At 41.1% G+C, this 16267-nt stretch overlaps 1 long non-coding RNA gene across 1 annotated transcript; it reads right to left on the bottom strand.

Annotated features, from left to right (window-relative positions):
- Nucleotides 1-6628: 6628 nt before the first annotated feature.
- Nucleotides 6629-13149, bottom strand: LOC132212755 (uncharacterized). Its single transcript, XR_009447778.1, has 3 exons — nucleotides 13031-13149; nucleotides 10934-11128; nucleotides 6629-6772 (listed from the first exon to the last, which is right to left on the bottom strand). It is a non-coding gene; the product is annotated as an uncharacterized LOC132212755 (long non-coding RNA).
- Nucleotides 13150-16267: the final 3118 nt, after the last annotated feature.

Below are 16267 nucleotides of genomic sequence, written 5' to 3'. Positions count from 1 at the left end.
AGAAACGATAGAGGCGAAATAACAACAGACCCCACAGAAATAGAAATGATTGTTAGAAAATACTATGGACAGCTCTACTCCAACAAACTAGACAACCTGGAGGAAATGGACAAATTCCTAGAAAAATACAGCATTCCAAAACTCAATCAGGAAGAATCTAAAAACCTCAACAGGCCAATAACTATGGAAGAAATTGAAGCAGTCATCAAAAAGCTTCCATCAAACAAAAGCCCAGGACCAGACGGCTTCACAGGGGAGTTTTACCAAACATTCAAGGAAGAACTAAAACCTATCCTCCTCAGACTACTACAAAAAATTCAAGAGGAAGGAACACTTCCAAGCTCATTCTATGAAGCCAGCATCACCCTAATACCAAAACCAGGTAAAGACAACACAATGAAAGAGAATTACAGGCCAATATCCCTCATGAACATAGATGCCAAAATCCTCAACAAAATCTTAGCAAATCGGATCCAGCAGTACATCAGAAAGATCATACACCATGACCAAGTAGGATTTATCCCAGGGATGCAAGGATGGTACAATATCCGCAAATCAATAAACGTGATACATCACATAAACAAATTGAAAAAAAAACACCACATGGTCATATCAATTGATGCAGAAAAAGCATTTGACAAAATTCAACACCCATTTTTGATAAAAACTCTCAGCAAGGTGGGAGTAGAAGGATCATACCTCAACATAATAAAAGCCATATATGACAGGCCCACAGCCAACATCATACTCAACGGACAAAAACTAACACCATTTCCCCTAAGAACAGGAACAAGACAGGGATGCCCCCTCTCACCACTCCTGTTCAACATAGTACTGGAAGTGTTAGCCATTGCAATTCGGCAAGAAGAAGAAATAAAAGGCATCCAAATTGGAAAAGAGGAAGTAAAACTGTCCTTATTTGCAGATGACATGATATTATACATACAAAACCCTAGAGATTCCATCAAAAAGCTACTAGACTTAATACATGAATTTGGCAATGTAGCAGGATACAAAATTAACCCCAAGAAATCTGAGGCATTTCTATACACCAATAGTGAATTTTCAGAAAGAGAGATTATAAAAACAATCCCGTTTACCATTGCACCAAAAAAATTAAGCTACCTAGGAATAAACTTAACTAAAGAGGTAAAAGACCTCTACTCAGAAAACTACAGGACATTGAAAAAAGAGATAGAAGAAGACATAAACAGATGGAAGAACATACCGTGTTCATGGATTGGTAGAATCAACATCATTAAAATGTCCATACTACCCAAAGCAATCTATAAATTCAACGCACTTCCCATTAAAATACCAACAGCATACTTCAGAGATCTAGAACGAACTTTCCAAAAATTCATCTGGAATAAAAGAAGACCCTGAATAGCTGCAGCAATCCTGAAAAAGAACAAAGTAGGTGGGATCTCAATACCAGATATCAAGTTGTATTACAAAGCCACTGTTCTCAAAACTGCCTGGTACTGGCACAAGAATAGGCATATAGATCAATGGAATAGAATAGAGAGCCCAGAAATCGGCCCGAACCAATATGCTCAATTAATATTTGACAAAGGAGGCAAGAACATACAATGGAGCCAAGATAGTCTCTTCAATAAATGGTGTTGGGAAAATTGGACAGATATATGCAAGAAAATGAAACTAGACCACCAACTTACACCATACACAAAAATAAACTCAAAATGGATAAAGGACTTAAATGTACGACAGGATACCATAAAAATTCTAGAAGAATCCAAAGGCAAGAAAATTTCAGACATATGCCGAAGCAATTTCTTCACTGATACAGCTCCTAGGGCACTTGAAACTAAAGAAAAAATGAACAAATGGGACTACATCAAAATAAAAAGCTTCTGCACAGCAAAAGAAACCATCAACAAAACAACGAGAAAACCCACTGTGTGGGAAAACATATTTGCCAATGACATATCTGATAAGGGCCTAATCTCCAAAATTTATAGGGAACTCATACAACTTAACAAAAGGAAGATAAACAATCCAATCAAAAAATGGGCAAAGGACCTAAATAGACACCTTTCAAAAGAGGACATTCAGAAAGCCAAGAGACATATGAAAACATGCTCAAAGTCACTAATCATCCGAGAGATGCAAATCAAAACAGCAATGAGGTACCATCTCACACCTGTCAGACTGGCTATCATCAACAAATCAACAAACGACAAGTGCTGGAGAGGTTGTGGAGAAAAAGGAACACTTGTGCACTGCTGGTGGGAATGCAGACTGGTGCAGCCACTATGGAAGACAGTATGGAGTTTCCTCAAAAAGTTAAAAATGGAACTCCCATTTGACCCTGTGATCCCACTTCTAGGAATATATCCCAAGAAACCAGAAACACCAATCAGAAAGGATATATGCACCCCTATGTTCATAGCAGCACAATTCACCATAGCTAAGATCTGGAAACAGCCTAAGTGCCCACCAGTAGATGAATGGATTAGAAAACTGTGGTACATCTACACGATGGAATACTATGCTGCTGTAAAAAGGAAGGAACTCTTACCATTTGCAACTTCATGGATGGAACTGGAGAGCATTATGCTAAGTGAAATAAGCCAGTCAATAAAGGAAAAATACCACATGATCTCACTCATTCATGGACAATAGAGACCATTATAAACTTTTGAACAATAATAGATACAGAGGCAGAGCTGCCTCAAACAGATTGTCAAACTGCAGCGGGAAGGCCAGGGAGGGTTGGGGGGCAGGAGGTAGTGGGGTAAGAGATCAACTAAAGGACTTGTATGCATGCATATAAGCATAACCAATGGACATAAGACACTGGGTGATAGGGGAGGCTAGGGGACTGTCTAGGGCGGGGGGATAAAATGGATACATATGTAATACCCTTTGTAATACTTTAAGCAATAAAAAAAAAAAAGTGTGTACTGTAGCATGATTTGATTTGTGGGAGAGGCATAATAAGGAGTTCAGAATAAATCATATCTAACATGAAGCCAGGGACTAAACATAGATGTGTAACAACATGGAATGTGTAGTTGCCCACCCAGGAACATGACTATCTCTGCAAATTCTTGCAGGCTGCTTGTGCTGGTTGACTCACTAGATGTTCATGGATATCCTTCAAATAGTTTTCCTATCAAACCATGAAGTGGGAATCACTGTTTGGGTCCCCCCCGCCCCATCACCACCATTTGCTTAGAAAATTGTTATAAGGTGCTGCTGGCTATTCCTGGATAAAAAAGTGCTGCCTCAATGCAAAAAAATAAGTGCCCCATTGAGCATAACCTCATTTCCACCTGGGCCTGGGGAAACACACTGATCTGAAACCCACTAGTTAGAGAGAGGTGTGTCTATTCTAGTCATCCTGTTCACACACCAAGTTGTTTCTTTACGTCTCCCTCCTCCACCATGAGTATCCATACAACATTCATCAAAGGGGAGGGCTGTGGGAAGGAAACTTCTAAGAAAGAAATAAGAAATAAAACACCCACACAAGAAGCAGGTGAATGGCCAATGGCACCTTTAGATCACTGTTGCAACCTATTTATTTCCTTTAAGGTTATACAATCAATCATTGTCGCTAAGTGCAGTTACTAAAACAAGTGAATTACATAAAACATCATTAATCAATTTTTGCCCCGTTACCAAGGCATTACTAATCAACTTTGCCCCATTGCTCTAACTATTAATATCAACTTGCCCCATTTCCTAGACTATTATAAACTTGGCCCGTTTCCCAGACTACCCTCGACCATAGTTGGTTCCATTTCCCCAGTAACTGCCAACATACCTGAGAGGGACATTCAGAGGTCACAGTGGCCACGCACCCGGAACCAGCAGTTTTCTGCGGCATCTACAGGTACGCCCCCACAGAGGGCAAATTCAGCTAGCTATTGAAGAGTTTATTTCTTTCCTCCAGTTAGTTCCACTGAATGCCCTAGCGTTTTTGGAGAGGTCATAACTAAGTCAGTATTCTTTTAGACCTTTCTATTGCATATGCAACAAATATCTATTGAATAGTTGATGCTGTCTTAAACAATTTTAGTTTTTGGTTATTGTCAATTTTTTATTTATTTCTAATATATATTGAAGTTTTGCTATTCAATGTTCACTTCTTGGCCGTCTCTATCTTACCTTCTCTTTATTCCTTTCCTCTTATTTGATGGATTATCACTTTTGCCAATTTTCAATGAGTTTTCTGCTTCTCTGTATATTCTTACTGGGGATGAGAGATGGTTTTCTTAAATTTCCTTCAATTATTATATTAAACTAGAGGCCTGGTGCATGGATTCATGCACTATGAAAGGAAATTAATTAGAAGAAATATTTTAGAGGCCAGGGAGGGACATGGGAGATTGGCCGGCCGGGCTGGGACTGCTGGAGGTTGGCTCTAGGGTGGGTCTGGCTCATCTCACCCAATCCCAATCTGCAGGACCCCAGCAGCAAGCTAACCTACTGGGTTGGAGCGTCTGCCCGCTGGTGGTCAGTGCATATCATAGCGACTGGTTGAATGAAGGATTGGACACTTAGTGTATTAGGCTTTTATTATACAGGATCATTTTCAAATTTTGGTTCATCCTGTATGTCTTTAGATTTAGGGTTTATTTTCTTTCTCTGGCATTTTTATGGATCTGATGTTAGTAATTACCCTCTCAACCCCCTTTCTTATTTATAAAGAAGGAGAAATATGCCATTTTCCAAAGACAATGTTTGTGGTTTTGCCTTTGACCTCATTCTTCAAATGGACAACTGAATAGCACGTTAACATGCATGGCTTCTAGACCCATTCTCAAACTCTAGCTGAGAAATCTCAAATGCTCCTGTTAGATTGACACTTCATCACATCTCATCCTGCCTCCTAACACTGCCCCTGATGGAGATCCTAAAGGGCTATAATCCCAAGTATGCACTGTTCCTAGGACTACTTTTGGGATTCCACCCCACCTGTTGTAACTTACTTTGAGGGTTTGCACCTTCCATGCATTTTTTTTTTTTTTTGGAAATTCCCACCTGTGACTGGATATAGAAAAAAGAGTGATATGGGGGGGGGGGGCGCGGGTAAAGAGTGGACAGCGGATGGCACCAGGCCTCAAAGAGCATCACCCACATAGGGAGATAGCCTGGGTTATCCAATCAATAAATAGCTTGCATTTCTGAGCCAGGGATTGAATACTGAGAAGGGGCAGGGCGTCTTTCCTACCTCTATCCACTCTTCTGGTGAGAGGAGGAAGCTAGCTCTGTTTCTGGTGGTTATAGCCCAAGGAATCATGGATTGTGTTTTTAATACCATTTTGCCTTCTTGCACTTAATAGAAATTGGTCCTAGATGCTGAAAATAGGTTATTTAGTTCCAATTTGGGTAATGGAATGTTTGTATTTTTTTCTGTGTCTTTATAGGTATTTTGTTGAATTGTTGGGAGAGATTGAATCAGGGCCTCTAAGCCAGATGCCACAGTAAACTCGACTTTCTCCCATTCCTCACTTCTTAAAAGTAAAAAGCCCTTTAGTCCAAAATATGGTTATGTTGATATCCTTGTAGATAACGCATCATGTACCTGACAGGAAAGAAAGGTCTATTCAGCTGGGACTAGTTCTCTAAGGCGGGGAGACTCTAATTGAGGAATAGATTTCCTGTAACAAAGTTTCTCATTGTCTGGGTAGACTGCATTGACAGAAAGACGACATTGATGAAACCATCTGATCTTTCAACCCATTCACCTATGTAGAGAGATTCTGTAAATTATAATGATCTAATAGCAGAGCTTAGAAACACCTGAATGGAAAAGGCACACAGTCCTGAGAGCAGATTGTGTTCTCCCTGCGCAGGGTCAGTTACTGTGGGACGTGGACCAATTTCCCTGTCTCCCCTGGGGATCAGCACTGCAGCTCACTTCAAGCGTGTGTGTTCAGGCCTCTATGACTTCATGACCAGGGGACACTTCTCACATGTGGGATGGGAGGAGGAGTACCTTCCTCTAGTCCCGGGGATGTTGACAGAGCTGAGTCTTCACTGCATGGGAGCAGAGTGTGGACAAATATTTGGCACTGGGACAGGGCTTGGCCTCCCGCACTTGAGCTGCTGAAGCCCAGCAGAGTCCTGCAGCCAAAACCGCAGTCCTAACAGCTTCTTTTACAAAAACCAAATTTCACAAGTGTCAGTCTCCCGGGCATTGGTGATTGCAGAACGCGTTCAATTGGGTGGAATCAAAAGATATGTGTGAGTGTGTTTGTTCCTGTTGCCCCACTTCTCTTTCACCCAAACGTTGGTCCTCTGTTGTTTTAGTGGCACAGCACAGCTAAGAAGCAGCATCAAATAAAAAGTACACAATATTTTACATTTTAGTTTTATTTTGCTGAGACCACAGACTGATTTTTAAATGCGTTAAAGTAATTAGGTTCTGGGGTTGTGCTAATGAGAAATCGGTGGTCATCTGTCTGCTCACTGGTACTCCATCAACTACAAAACTCTCAGTAGAGAATTATGATTGACAGAATGCTAATTAGACCTTGTCAGGGTTGGCATTGAAATTGTGTGGCCAATAACTGAAGCAATATTCTCATGGAAATCATTTGTAGGACCAAGAACGTGTATGCTTTATTCTCTCTGTGTGTGTGTGTGTGTGTGTGTGTGTGTGTGTGTGTGTGTGTGTGTTCAGAAGATATCACATACTCTTATTCAGAACCTGGGTGTCAACTTTATGAACTGCTTAAGAGATTTCCATTTCCTCATATTTTCCTGTCTTGTATCCATCTTCCTTCCTCCCTCCACACTGAGAATGAGAAAGAGAAGAGAAAACTCACAATCAAATCATATTCTTAAGTGTAGTGATGACTGTCTCATCAAGCACATTGTCCTCAAATGGCATTTAGCCTTCCACTATCTCCCTGGAGGATGAGACCTGTACTGCCGGTATGGAACATAAAGAGCCAAGAATCCTATCTGATCTGCGTTATTCCTTGACGCAACCAGGTTACTTCAGTTTGGTTTTGGAATTTTCCTTGACATCATTTGCTTTTTTTAATTAAATTTTTTAATTTATTGATTTGAGAGAGGAAAGGAGAGAGAGAGAGAGAGAGAGAGAGAGAGAGAGAGAGAGAGAGAAACATTTATTTGTTATTCTACTTTTTTAATGCATTTATTGGTTGATTCTTGTTATGTGCCCTGACTGGGGATCAAACCCACAACCTTGGTGTATCAGAACAGCCCTCTTTCTAACTGACTGACATGGCCAGGACTCATTGATATCATTTCAGTTTTTCTGGTGACACTTGGACTCTTGGTTGGTTTCAAATTCTTGAGGCCATGCTTGACCAACCATCAAAAGTCAGGGTATTCTGTGGTAATAAACAACCTCACAATCTCAGTCACTTACCACAGTACACACTTAGTTCTCACTCACAATTCCACTAGTCATTTGAAGAACTGTTGGTTTGACTGTGCTCAGCTGAAATTGCCTCCAGGCTACAGGTTGGGTTCATACCTGCTCCATATATCTGCTCATTCTATGATCCAGCCTGAAGGGGCAGCCACTATCTACAGCAGAGATGAGGAGAATAAGAAAACTTTGCAGGTTATGCTCTGAACTGGCACACTGATATTTCCAGTACAGTCCATTTGTTAAAGCAATTACTTTATAAGGCCAAAACCAAGGTCAATAGGGTGGAGATGCTCACTCGAAAGTATAGGCAAGTCACATGAAAATAGACATTATCTTATTACAGGGAGAGAGCAGAACGTTGAAAACAATAATTTTGTCCCCCCATACCAAACTTATAATGGTTTGGGAAAAAAAATCACCATCATTCATACCTATTTTTACTAGATGTCCTCATTTTGTAGGTAATATAATAACAATAGAGTACCTATCTCAATCATGGCCTCATTCAACTTAATTTTCCTCGAGAGCTAGAAAAGGGTTTTATTCCTCACCCCCAATCTCTCCCTCAGATCATGTCTGCACACTAGAGGACATAGTCATTAGATGACAGAAGATTTACTGTCTCCCTCCTCAATAGAGTGTGCAGTGGAAATAGCTCAGGATTTGTTTTCATACAGACATGAGTTTCCAGCCAACTCAGGAACTAATTAATTAGCTGAGAGTAACCTTGGGCAATTTATTAAGTTTCCTAAGTCTCTATTTCTCTAGCAGGAGGGACATGGTACTTTCTTCACTGAATTATTCTGTTGATGAAATGAGATGACATACTATGTCTCTCATAAAGATTCATTTCCTTTCCCTTCTAAATATCATCTACCATCCAAGGTAAATTTTAAATCCCAGTGCCTTTCCTTTAACTTCCTTTTGAATTAAATGAGCTCCTGCTCCTCTGAACTTCTATATTTCTTAAGAGAGAGATCCATAAACTTCTCTTGCATTCATGAATGGATTTCAGGAAGTTCATGGACCATCTCCCTCCCCTTTGGAATCAGTGTGAAATTTTATTTGTATGAACCATGTGCAGATTTCTGGGGGGTGGGGGGGACTACAGAGCCTTCACCTGAGCTTTAAAGTTCTGCTGAGCCCAGAAGTTCTGAACCATTGATACTAGATGAACTGGGTAACTTGACCCTCATAATATAGCACCTTACGTGCGGGTGTTGCTTCATGCTATTAACCCTCTTTTCCTATCTTAATTATGAGCTTCATGAGGGGAACAAAAATATCCTCCATGGCTAATATATTTTCTACAACTTGTAGCACAGTCCGAACCCTGGAGAGAATGCAATAACTATTTTTTGATTTATTTCCCAGGTAAGGGTTTGAAAAATACCACCACAACCAGCAAAGTGAATCCAAAAAGTTCAAATGTTTAACAACAGTGCTAAAAGCATGCAGGAAAAAAAATAAGAAAAAAACTTCTGTTGGTAGCAAAGTTTGTCTGTGGCTCATTCTATCATGTGAAACATTGCATTAGATGTGATTAAAACACATCTTCTTACTGATTAAAACCCGTCTCCTTCACTGTCTAAAAGAAATGCGGAATATTTCAGTGATTATGGGCGTGGCTACAGGTTATTGCTGGGAGAGGGATGCTGTGGGTGAGGTGACATGTTGACAGTATGTTGGATGTAGCACAGTTCTGCCAGAGAACACTTAGCTGTCTTTGCAAAGGGGCTCCTGCTAATCTATAGGTTGATGATTTAGTCCAAATGTAATCTGAAGAAAAGGAAGAAGAAATAATTATAAATAAACTTGTTTGTGCTTTTTCTTTCTTGCTGAAGAAATAAAACAAATACAGGATTAAGATCATTAACCAGAACCATAAACACCACTCAGAGATATTTTTTTAGAAAGTGAATTTCTAGCCAAAACCGGTTTGGCTCAGTGGATAGAGCGTTGGCCTGCGGACTGAAGGGTCCCAGGTTCGATTCCGGTCAAGGGCATGTACCTGGCTTGCGGGCACATCCCCAGTGGGAGATGTGCAGGAGGCAGCTGATCGATGTTTCTCTCTCATCGATGTTTCTAACTCTCTATCTCTCTCCCTTCCTCTCTGTAAAAAATCAATAAAATATATATATATATATATATATATATATATATATATATATATATATATATATATATAGAAAGTGAATTTCTAGACATGAAAGAACCTTCAGCCCTTTAGCAGTACCAGGTAGACCTGAAGGCGAAAGGATATGAGGAAACTGCTCGTGGAAGATGTAAGCATGTTGTCAAAAGTCAAAGAGCTCTTGCTGGTCCTATCGTTCCTTTTTATTGCTCAGGGCTTCCAAGATTCAAGTTTTTGATTCCCCAAGATTTGCACAATGATCTTAGGGGACACCATCTTCAAGTGCAGCATGGCCATAGAATTCTCAAGACACACTCTCTATATAAAAATTCACAAGCATACATTTTCACAAGTCAATCCTCTAACACTTTCAGAGGGCCAGATTCTGTATGCCTAGCAACAATTCTATTTTTTGTGTGTTTTATCCTCCTTCTCAGCTTCCTTGCTAGGCTTTAGGGAATTAGCAGGACTTTACCACCAATTGGATTGCAGAGCCTTTTGGCCCACAGTAAGGCTTGCTATCATCAGGTATGTAAAATCTTGCCCAGTGTAGTCAGAAGTTAAAACCAAACCATCATAAACCTGCAGGACTTATGACCCTTAAAGCCCTGGGGGAGTTTCCTGGACGAGACCTCAATGGAACTTTGCCCAAAACCCCAAATGGGAAATATATATGAACTGATTCTGTGCAGTGTGAAGGCTGAGGCAGCAGCAGAATGCTTTTCTTGACTGAAACAGTGATAGATTAGTACACATTTAATCTTAGGTTAGGGGGTTGGAGGAGTCAGTCTTCAGTTAATGTTAATAGTCAAGAGTTTGAGTTTAATGGTGAGGGGAATTTTTCTTTTGTGACACAATTATTCTATACTTAAGCCAATTAGAAAGTTGTTATATAAAGGAAGAGAAATGCCAATGGGATACCAGTGTGTATTGTGGCTGAGATTGTGGACTTCTAGTTTAACATGGGTTCGGGGGGCGGGGGGGGGGGGGGCAGGAAGGAATCATGGGTAGTTTAGTAATTATTTAGTGACAAAACATAAATAAATTTCCACATTTTAAAGTATATAGAGATTGTTGACTTTAGTAAAATGTGCTTACATTTGAACTTATAGAACCAATGAATGGGGGGTTCATTTACATTACACTTGCATGTGTGTGTGTGTGTGTGTGTGTGTGTGTGTGTGAGTGTGTGTGAGCGCGCGCACATTAGGGTTTCCATAAAGAGTAAGTTTTCTGGTTACATTAAATACATATTTGATTTGTAAACACCTAGTGGGTATATTGATTTTCTGAGTCAACTTATTGTGAAAAGCAAGATGTTTTGCAAAAGTATTAGAGCAAAAAGATGCCTGTTGGAAAATACTTAGGATACAAACACAGTATTTTTGGCCATAGTTGATATAGGAGATAGGACTTACAGGCTGTCTTGTGAAAACCTGAAGAAATAGACCACGTGGCTGATCCAGTTCTTCTGATGTCTGGTGGGTACATGTAATGAGGTATTTTGGTCATGATCTAGCTGCACACCCTACACAAAAATCCAGATGACATCAAAGCTGTAGGGTTTATCCATCTTTGTTTGATTCCATATCAGATTCTGCATTCCATCAGGGCTTAAGCAAAAAACAAAAGCAAAAAAAATTAATTACAAGTTCCTGAACGAGTCTCAGAAACCTCCTTTAGATAAATGATTTGTCTCTGACAGTGGAGAGTTCCTTGCAGTTTGATCTGTCTGAGACACCCAACACACCTTGACTTCTAGATGTTTTTGGTTATCTGACCTATCAGAGGCTCTAAATATCAGCAGCTGTAGCTGAAGATTTCTACATCCTATTTCCCATACCAATAGGAAATAAATATATTTACATATACCGTGGTTCTGCCAGAACTAGAAGCAATGAACATTTCTCCCTGAGGTATTAGGAGAAGCTCCTTAATAGAGGACAGTTTGCTGCCTCAAGGTCTATGTAATTTTTTTTCTGAGACTTTTCTTCTCATCTCTCAGAAATGCTGGGGAGGGCATTGAGAGGAAAGGAGAAAGAAAAAACCAACGAGTGTTTGGAACTGTGCTGTCCTTGAGGTGGACATGAGATCAGAGTGCCGACCCAGATTTCAGCTACTTCTGGCGCTGTCCAAGATCTCCAGTTGCTTGGGATACTTCTCCCTTTAAAAATTGGGTACAATTGGTTTGAACCCCATGAAATATACAGTGGTGCATCTGGTGTTCTTGGTGATGATGCTAAATGGTGACAATGGTGGTTATGGTAAGGAGGAGGGTGTGTGTGTGTGTGTACGTGCACCCATGGTGGTCATGATAGTGAGGCTTTCTGTTAGTGAGTTTTGACTCTGAATTCTTACTTGCTATGAAGTCTTTAGGCCATCCTGGACTTTCCCTCCTGTTCCTTTCCAGCATCATATCATCCCACTGGGTATGACCTTAATCCCTTTTTATTTAAAGTATACAGACTCAAAACTGTATGGCAGTCTTCACTGAAGTTTGGGACTAGGATTGTGCAATGTGAAATCTAAATGGGAACTTGACATGTTTCTTCGAAGGTATCGTGTTGATTCCTGATACTAGGAATTTTTCTTCCCTGTGTTGCCGTCTCCAACTCATTCATTGTTCTTCCCTCTCCTCTCCAGCTCATGTACCTCTTACACCCTTCCCCCCAAATTCCTATTTATTTTCATACAGACATCAGCTTAGCTCACTCTATACCTTAATTCATATCCATTTCAGTTTGCTTGTAACTGTTTTCCCAAATAAACAAAGATGCCTAAACAAAGATGGTTCATACCCTCAAAGGAATTCTATTACTTAGCAAGAATTAAAAAACTATGTTCAATGAATTCTCACTTCACTTCAGTGCTTCAATACATACCTATCACTCAATAAAAGCACCTTTTGAGCACTTTAAACTCTTATTCACTCCCTCTGTGGGCATGTAAGAGCCCTTTTTCATTGAACCACACCAGCCTTAGAGGTGGAATTATGGAGGCCCTGGAATTTCTTCTCTGCCAATTCACCCCTTTCTGTGCTAAAGGGTAGAATTGGGAAGAATACATAGGCCCTTCTTTTCAACTCTTTTCCTAAAATCTTCTTATGGTTCCAAGAGTCTCTGCTGCCCTTATAGTTTCCTGTTCCTTCTGCTTTGTCACGTCCTAAACTGAGGGCCCAGTACCCTGCTGAGAACTGCCACTGCTCTCATCCCGATTGGGGTTGATGTCTGTCTGCAGTGGACCATCTCCGGTCATGACCTCTGTTAGAGCAGCAGGAAAGATGTGAACGATAGCTTCCATCCAGCCCAGATACCTCTACTTTCACAGAGGATGGGCTGTAAGTGGCTGTTCCTAAGTCCATGATTAAGGTGTATTTAAACTTTAAAACCAGGCATGTTATGTTCTTTTGTGCTAATGTGTGCTCTATTGGGCATCTTTTTGAAAAGGTAAACCAGTTTTACTCCTCTGGAAATTCTATTGCAGCATGACCATCCTCTCCTTACGCCCCATCTCACCTGACCCCAGGACCTCTGCAAGTGATGTCAGCAACTCCTTAGCAGTACAGTATTCACACGGACAGCCTTTCCAACACTTACTCTGACGTAGTGCAGACTTGAATAGGCCTGGAAACAATGGAACCGTAGGAAAGATTGGTTATGCAGCAGAATTTCGTAGCTAAACTCTAACCCTCGTGGTCTTTTTCTGAATTAGTATTAGGCTAGTAGGCTTTCCATATTAAGGCTAACTAGTCCATTTCATCAATCACTTTTCCTTGCCTTTTGCTGGTTATTTTCCTTTGCTCAGGCTCAGAAGCATACACTTGGCATGATTTGCTCTGTGTCCTTCAAAAATGTTCCTCCTGATGAATGATTCATCCTACAAATCTGTGGTCATCTGACATCTTCTTGCCACTTTGATATATATTTTTTTAACTTTTGAATTTGTTCCGTTGTCATTTTTACCTCTTATTAATGGCGCTTTCAAAGTTCTCAGTGCCTTGGTACTCATCAAAAATTAAGCACTTGTCAGAAATAATAGAAATAGAAACAACCACAATGTAGAAAACTAACAAACCAAAGGATGGCTGAGCCTAAAATGACCAACATGACCCATAACAGCACCTGTGGTGGCAGGCAGAGTCCACAGTCTTTTGCTTTGGGGCATCACTTTATGAATTTGAAAGTACAGAAGTTGAAAGTTGGTACGTAGATGATGTCTTTCTTGCTATAGAGGAGTTCATGCTAGTTTTTCCAGAGGCTCAGTCATGGTGCAGTATCTGCCTGTGAGACATAATTTCCAATTGAATCTCTATTCCACGATGTGCTTAATAATCCTATGCCTTGGTGCAGCTACTCTGTTTCTCAGGGACTTCCCTCTCAGGGGCTGGCAAAGATTTACTACTCTGCCTTTCTTTGTTCAAGAGTGGGGAATGGGGTCTGGACAGTGTTGTACAGTGGTTAGAGAATCAGCATGCACACCAAAGGATTGCTAGTTATATTCTTGGTCAGTGTCATGTACCTGAGTCGAGGCAACCAATCGATGTCTCTCCCACATTAATGTATCTCTCTCTCTCTCTCTCTCTCTCTCTCTCTCTCTCTCTCTCTCTCTCTTCCCTCCTTCCCTTCCTTCCACTTTCTCTAAAAATCAATGAAAAAAATATCCTCAGGTGAGGATTAACAACAACAACAAAAAGAGTGGGGAGTGGGGTTGACATGAGCATTATCAATATTTCTCCTGAAGTTCCTGTTCTGCTCCTATTTTTCCAGGAGGTAGAAATGTCTCATGTACACAATTTTTTTGTTTGTCAAACTCTGTATTCCAGAGTTCCCAAGAAAAATTTACAGATTAAGTCCTTCATCATGAACCTTGCTAAAGAGATAGGAATTAATATTAGGACTTGTAAAGAAAGTCTTCCCTCTGTTCTCCCCAGGAGTGAAATATATCCTGACGACTTTGCTATTCCACTGCCTCTCCGTGGCAGGGTAATCAGAGAGGGCGGGAGGAGAGAGCTAGTTGCAGTACCCAGGCCAAAGCTTGGCTTGAACTACTTGGATATACTCAAAGACCTCAAAAGAGCCATGCTCCACTAATTTTATAGCATTTTGCCCTATAACTTAACCCAAAAGATGCCAAGACTTTATAATAAATGGTTACCTGGGAAACCCAGAATAAACCCAAAGTATGAAATCATTTTTCAGAATGTCCCTGGCCTACTCCTTGTAATTCTCAGTGAACACTTTTTGGACAGGCTCTCTGTTGCCAAGGAGGAGGCCTGCAGCGGCTTCATATACAGATAAGAGGTCAAACTGCAGAGGCGTAGGGCCCTGCTTTGAACAGCATCAGAATGTCTCATTTCGCTTGAATTCATACCAAATAAAGCGCAAACCTCTGCCTGTCTCTCCTGTGTACTTTCAGTTTGAAGTCTACTAACATTCTTTCTTGCTCAGTTTTAATAGTGGCACATGCTCATCTGTTAGACCTGGCTGCACAGCCTCACCTCATTTAAACACAAGCAAGCAAGAAAGAATAAGATTTTTGCTGTCATGATCATGGTTAATGTTTTTTTTTAAATATATTTTATTGATTTTTTACAGAGAGGAAGAGAGAGAGACAGAGAGTTAGAAACATCGATGAGAGAGAAACATCGATCAGCTGCCTCCTGCACATCCCCCACTGGGGAAGTGCCCGCAACCCAGGTACATGCCCTTGACCGGAATCGAACCCGGGACCCCTCAGTCTGCAGGCCGACGCTCTATCCACTGAGCCAAACCGGTTTCAGCATGGTTAATGTTTTTATGGTGTATTTCCCCCCATCCTTTTACATTAAGATTTATCTTTCTCATAGATAGTACATAGTTGGTCTTTCTTTTTTTTAATTATAAAAATCTTTGCTTTTGCTATAATTTACATCCTTCACAATTAAGATTATTATTGAGATGAGAACCAAGATGGCGGCATAGGTTAACGCCGGAGTTTGCTGCTTTGAACAACTACTTCAAAAGTGAAACCAAAAAACGGAAGGGACATCACCCAGAACCACAGGAACGCTGGCTGAGTGGAAGTCCTACAACTAGGAGGAAAGAGAAACGCATACGGACACTCAGAGGAGGCGCAGTGCTGAAGTCAAGTTCTGAGGTGCGGAGTGCGCGGAGCGGGCTGGCGGCGGAGGGCGCGGTTGTTGTTTTCAATCGGGAGGGAGTCGCAGACTCTGAGCACCAGATCCGGGCGAATCTTTAGGGACCCAGACTCAAACGGGAGAAGCGGGACTGTCTGGCTTCGGTCAGAGCGAGTGCAGCTTTCTCTCCGAGCTTTGCAGCGCGTGCTGGGACTCAGAGAGGCAGAGCCCCTTGGGACAGGACTGAGAGCCGCCATAACTGCTCTCTCCGGCCCACCCTGTTGATCCTGTGCGACCCACCCCGCCCAAGCCCTGCACAGAGGCATTTGCCAGATAGCCTCAGGCAAAGGCTAGATTAGCACCTCCCTAGAGGACAGAAGTTCTCTCACTGCTGACACAGCTGATTCTCATAGCCACTTGGCCTGGAGGTCAAACCCTCCCTGGAATTAGCTACAACAATCAAGATTTATCTATAAGACTGCGAACAAAGACCACTAGGGGGTGCACCAAAGAAGCATAACAAAATGCGGAGACAAAGAAACAGGACAAAATTGTCAATGGAAGAAATAGAGTTCAGAACCACACTTTTAAGGTCTCTCAAGAACTGTTTAGAAGCTGCCGATAAACTTAATGAGAT

Source organism: Myotis daubentonii, chromosome 11 (assembly GCF_963259705.1).
Source record: "Myotis daubentonii chromosome 11, mMyoDau2.1, whole genome shotgun sequence".
In the NCBI taxonomy this organism is placed as follows: Eukaryota; Metazoa; Chordata; class Mammalia; order Chiroptera; family Vespertilionidae; genus Myotis; species Myotis daubentonii.
Note: the sequence above shows the minus strand (reverse complement) of the source record. Positions and strands in the feature narration are given on the sequence as shown.